This window comes from Astatotilapia calliptera, chromosome 18, assembly GCF_900246225.1.
Source record: "Astatotilapia calliptera chromosome 18, fAstCal1.2, whole genome shotgun sequence".
Classification (NCBI taxonomy): Eukaryota; Metazoa; Chordata; class Actinopteri; order Cichliformes; family Cichlidae; genus Astatotilapia; species Astatotilapia calliptera.
In genome coordinates, this window is record NC_039319.1 from 24,941,441 (window position 1) to 24,947,662 (window position 6,222).

Here is a 6,222-nt window from a genome sequence, read left to right on the forward strand (position 1 = left end):
TTGTTTTTTGTTTTTTTTTTTACAGTACATAACACTGACTTATGAATCATTCAACCATGAAAGAGGTACTTAACATATTACATAACATAACTTATCATATTTAGCAAAGAGCCAAAATACACAGTTTGTTTTCATTACTTTCTGTGAAAAAATGCCAAAGATAACACAGTTTACAGCAATAAAATAGCATTTTTGCAATAAAAAAATGATTCCCAAAGAGCTATTAACCAAAAAGTGGCCTATCTGAGCATGGTGTGCAGTGTTTACTTAAAAATCTGAGGAAAATGGACAAGTAGAGGACAAAAGAAGAGGTGGCAGATGAAAAGTATCTGAGAGCTGTGTCCTTAAGAAATAGGAAAACAATCCAATAAAGACCTGACAAAGGACCCAAGAGAGTCATCTGGCCTTTCAGTTGATTCATTTGCTGTTCACTCAAACCTCATCAGAAAGGTCTAAGTGTAAGGGTGGCTGTCAAGAAGCCATTTTTAACGATCACACAAGACCTGCACTGAAAATTTAGTGGTAAATCCAAAACTGAAAATTTTGGTTAAACTGTCATCATTGGTGACAGAGGAGGTCAGGAGAGAGATACAATGGTGGTAAATGGCCTGTATTTGTATAGCGCTTTACTAGTCCCTAAAGACCCCAAAGCGCTTTACACATCCAGTCATCCACCCACTCACACACACATTCACACACAGGTGACAGCAAGCTACATTGTAGCCACAGCCACCCTGGGGCGCACTGACAGAGGCGAGGCTGCTGGACACTGGCGCCGCCGGGCCCTCTGACCACCACCAGTAGGCAACGGGTAAAGTGTCTTGCCCAAGGACACAACGACCGAGACTGTCCGAGCTGGGGCTCGAACTGGCAACCTTCTGATTACAAGGCAAACTCCCAACTCTTGGGGATGTCTACAGCCATCTGTAAAATGTGGCAGAGGTTGTCTCATGGTTTAGGGCTGCATTTTAGCCAGGAGTGCTGGAGAGCTTGTCAAAATTGAAATTATTAACACAAAAATAGCATCTGGAAAGCAACTGATTGAAAAGCTTCATTTGTCAGCATGACAATGACATGACAAACACAGTATATGCAGAAAAAGCATAACAGGATAGAAAAACAGTGGAACACTAACAGTCATGGATTGGCCTCCCCAGAGCCCGAACCTCAATATTATTGAAGCAATGTGGGATCACATTAACAGGGAAGAATACAAAAGACAGTGTTAAGGTTCAAATATTGAGGAAGGAGAGTACAAACAACCATTGGTCCAGAAGATCTTGGTCAAACAATTGATTTTAATGAATACACGCGTGGGAAGACCACTCTGTACGCAGACAGGAATTAATCTTCGACTTAATCAAAGCATACACAGATTTTTATAGCATCAGGGTTTGAATTAATGACGCCCCTTCATACGTCACCGACAGAATATATACATACGTCAAATCAAAACCACAATGACTTTTAACACGGTTTAAAAGAACGTTGTCTTCTATCTCATCTGGAACACGAGCCCCACATCCTGCCAACATCCAAAGAAGAGGCTGTGTTGAAGAATAAAGACGGCTATACAAAATATTGACTTACACACTGCAAACAGTGTCGTATTTTAGACACATTTTTGGGGGGATGTAGCTAATTTGGTCAACCGTGTGTGCAAGTTTGCATTGACGTTTCTAGCTCTAAAACTTGGAGAAGTCTTAAAAAACAACCAATTAACAAATCGGGGGCAAACAATTCTATTTAGTTTTTCACCCTCACACATTAACAGTGTGATAAACTACCCCAAGAGGTTTGTTTTCACATTGGGTCCATTACATACTTTTCGTCTTTCACAAATAGAATGTTTAAGCTTTTCATTTAATATCTACTTTGTTGTTTGAGGGAGAATGTTTTTCATATTTTACATTTCCATGATGCATCTCACTTAATGTAAATAATAGCATTTGGCAGCTGTATGAATGTATTTTGCTGTGTGTTCAAACCCATCAACCCCAGGGCGGTCATTCTCACTTTCTAATGCATCAAAGAACAGCATGACGGACCAGGAGCTATATATGGAGGAGTCCTCTTCTCATTTGACTTTGTTGCTTGCATACAAGTCATACATATAGATGTCATCATAAGTATTTCTAGAATGCTTTAGCCTGCTGACCTTGTTGACCACTGGCTCAAATGTGATGGGCCGAAACAAACCAAGAATGTAAATGACAAGGTGATCACACAGGTGATGGAAAACACCCAGGCTGCCCTTATTTGCATGTGTGTAGACACACCAGGTTGAGGAATTTGTTTTTCAAAAGAGCCCATGGCCTGAAAGACGTGTGGACTATACTGAGGTGTGCTCTCATTGCGCATTCACTGCATCCAGGATGTTTTTTCTAGTTCTGAAAAGTTAAGAGAATCCAAGAATAAAAGGGCTCAACGCAAGCCTAAAAAGGCTCTTTTAGTAAAAGAGAACGCATTTGTTACAATATGCTAAAAAAACACCCTCTTGTGTTGATGAGATTTTTTAAAAAGTTGGCCACTTGTGCTGAAAAGCCATTTCAATTGCCGTGAGCTACAGTGATTTAGTTACTGATAAATAATTACCAGACACAGAAAGGATAAAAAAAAAAAAAAAGGTCCAAAATGCGGCCAGAAATAACGCTGTGGAGAAGTTACAAAGAACAATTCCTTTGTTGAAATTGTATTTTATTAATTAAGTCAAAAAGCAAAATGTGAGATGTTTTAAAACTCCTTACATGCTGCAAAGAAAACATATCAAAGAAGGAAGGAGCGAAGCAAGGAAACAGTTAAAAAAAAGGCTGACGTATTACATTGCAGTATTTACATGTAACTAAGGAAGTAAGTAAATTATATTCATTGAGCATTTTCCAAGACATAAATCACAAAATGCTGTATGTCAGAAAAAAAACACCAGGACATCAAAAGGAAAAAAAAAAAACAACTGAAATAAGACAGAAACAAAGTAAAAAGCTACAAAAATGCTGGTTTAACAAGACAAGTTTTCACATTCACGAGTCCTTAGAGCTGCGAAGACTTCATTACTTTAGCTTTTAGTCTGGATTTTGAGATGATAACAAGCACAGGCTGCAAGACCCTAACCCTGTGAAGCAGGCAGGTGATTACCATACAGAGCCCCGAAGGTGAAAACCAGGATTTTAAATTGGAATATTCATATGTTATAAGTATGGACCACACAAAAATTGCAATTATATTTAACAAAACAAATCTTTTTTCAAAACAGAGATACAGATACTAGAACAGATGGAGGAAAACATGCAAACTGAAGCAATGGGACGAAGAGTTAGATTGGTACCATCCTTTAGGAAAACAGGTACATTTCATCCTGAGCCAGTGGAACTGTGGACTATTCATTTCTGCAGTAAAACTCTTTGAGAAATGGTATCCATTAAAACATGAAAAGTCTTTTTAAATTGAAGTTTATATTTGAAAAGGAAAATGCAGTGGTGCAATAGAGAAGTTCTCTGTCTAATTTTTACATAAATAACTTAATAAAATAAAGACATTTTTCCACTCCGTGTTAGAATATAACCATAATCACTAAAATATCATAAAACAAAACATAATAAAATCTAAATCCAAAGTTATAAATCTAATATATCACCATGTAAATACAAAGGTGCTGTTTGACAGCAGCATTAACCCAGAGGATAGATGACTGAATAAAAGGCATCGACGGGAAAGAAATTCAATGTGCCCTATGTTATTGTTAAGATATTAATAGGTACTAATGGGTAGTTCATCAATAATGCAATACTGACTAGCTCACCAGCTCGCCGTTTTATTAAGCACACCTATTCAGCTGCTCGTTAACATAGACTTAAAAGGTGATGCTAGGCTGGTGTGAATGCTTCGGGAACTGTTAATTTACTGAGATTTTCCTACTTAACCATCTCTAGGGTTTATAGAAAATGAGAAAATAGCCAGTGTGGAGTAGTTCTTTCTGTGAAAATGACTTGCTGATGTCAGATGTCAGAGGAGAATGACCAGACTGCTTCGAGCTGATAGAAAGGCAACATTAATCCCAGTGACCACTGGCTACAATGAAGATATGCAGAAGAGCAGATGGACTACACCAGCAAAAGACCGCAACAGGTACCACTGCTGTCAACTAAGAACAGGAAACAGAGGCTATAGTTTGGATAGATGGACAACAGGAGACTGGAAAACTGTTGCTGGTCCAGTGAGTCTTTCATTCAGATGGTAGGATCAGAATTTAACATAAATTACATGAGAGCATGGATCCATCCTGCTTTGTATCAGCGGTTGAGGGTGATGAAGGAGATCTTAGCACACTCTGGGTCCCTTAGTACCATCTGAGCATCTTTTAAACATCACAGAGTACCATTGCTGACCACATCCATCACCTTGTTGAATCTCCGTCACAAAGAAGTAAGCCAGTTCCAAAAGCAAAAGGGGGCCTGACCCACCAGTAGTAATGTGTACCTAATAAATTGGCCTAGAATGTATGCAGCGTCTCACTACTCCCACAGCAAGTAGAGATGCAGTTTTTTCACCATACACATGGGGGCACTCTAGTTGTCCTATCTTTACATTTGTGTCAACCATCCTGTATAATTACTGACGGCTCTGATTCAGCCTGTCTCCCTTTGTTGTGCGCTCCGCTTGCTTTATTCATTTGAACTCGAACGGGGGGTTTGTCTGTTCTCCTCAAGACTGTGGGGTAGAGATTGGTGCAGAGCGAAGATGCGATCAGCACTTGATTTAAATTAGATTTCGAACTCTTGAAGGTGATGACTTTTGACTTACATGATATTAAAAGACAGCAGCAGGCTTTCTGCCTTTCTTTCTTGCTCATGTACCTTCAAATGTAACTGTTCTATAAACAACAGTAAAAATCTTGACAGAGCATCGACTTGTCCTTGGTGAAACATGTTATGTATTTTTCTTTTATTAATTGTTAAATGTTACATTCCCACTTATACGTACAGTTGCTACTTATTTCAGCCTGCTCCTATAGATCTTATGCAACTGACATGTTTTTTGACAACGTGTGTTTCAATGTTTCATTTTGCCTTCAGTCTGACATTATTCCTAAAAACGATTTAGGCTACTTCCTCCAGAAACCTGCCCCCAGTCCACTGATAAACATGGAGCCACTTTAAGAATCAGCAGTGCTGATTTTTCCCAGCATAAATGGGTGCCTCGCTGCTTCTGTTACTTCAGTGGAGGTTTAATACAAAATACAAACTCTCACCTCAAGATTTTTAAACTCGACATGGCCCTCTGTTTGCAGTGAAATATACTGAAGTGTGTCAATATCTTTGCAGGTCAACCACATCAAGTGCAAATGGATTTCTAACGGGGGAAGATTTCGCAACTCAATATGTGAGCCTGGGTGTCAGCAAATCTCTTGCTAAATTTGAGCCACACAGGCTCCGGAGACGGGACAAACTTGTTCTCAAAAAGGAGACAAGAGCCCGGCAGGTACATAAACTGCTGACGCTCTTCGGTCTACATGGAGTAATCTTTTAAAACAAAAACATACTGGAGAAAGTGTCTGTAAAATCCACTGTTAGCCACCTTATAACACATCTTTTTCATTTTAAACTCCTCTTAGACTGGTATTCATTGTGTTTTACAAGCCTCATATCTCCAGGCAAACTGCTTTCTTACTCTTTTGTTTCCCTTCAGCAGTTCCACAATACATCTTTAACTTGTGGGTGACTTTAGAGGCTTTTTAGCATAGACAGAGCTTCGAATTTAAATGCCAATGGGGAAAGAAACACGGAATCTGCCAGCAAAGTCTTAGCGGGCAACTAATCTTATGCTGTGATGTATTTGGGAGGGCAGCAGAGCTACTACCTTTGTTAAAAGACCATTACAATAAATCCCACACCCCACACTCCTTCTTTGACTATTGGTATGAGAAGACAGCAGGAACTGCAGTGTATGCATGCTGCTGCTGCTGCCATCTAGATGGATGCATAATTAATGGGAAATGTGAGGTATTCTGCACAGGTTTTATAGAGTGACAGGTACTTGGGCTGAGATTGACTTTATCCCTTTAAAGCATTCTTGAATCCTTGACATCTGTGTTAATGAGCTAAACCAGCACTATGTGTGTATGTACCGCTTTAAGTACTTAGATGTAGTCTGTCTGCATGCATATTCAAGAGTTCAGGGGCAACAATTCTGAATTAATACACATTTGTCTTTACAAGAAGTATA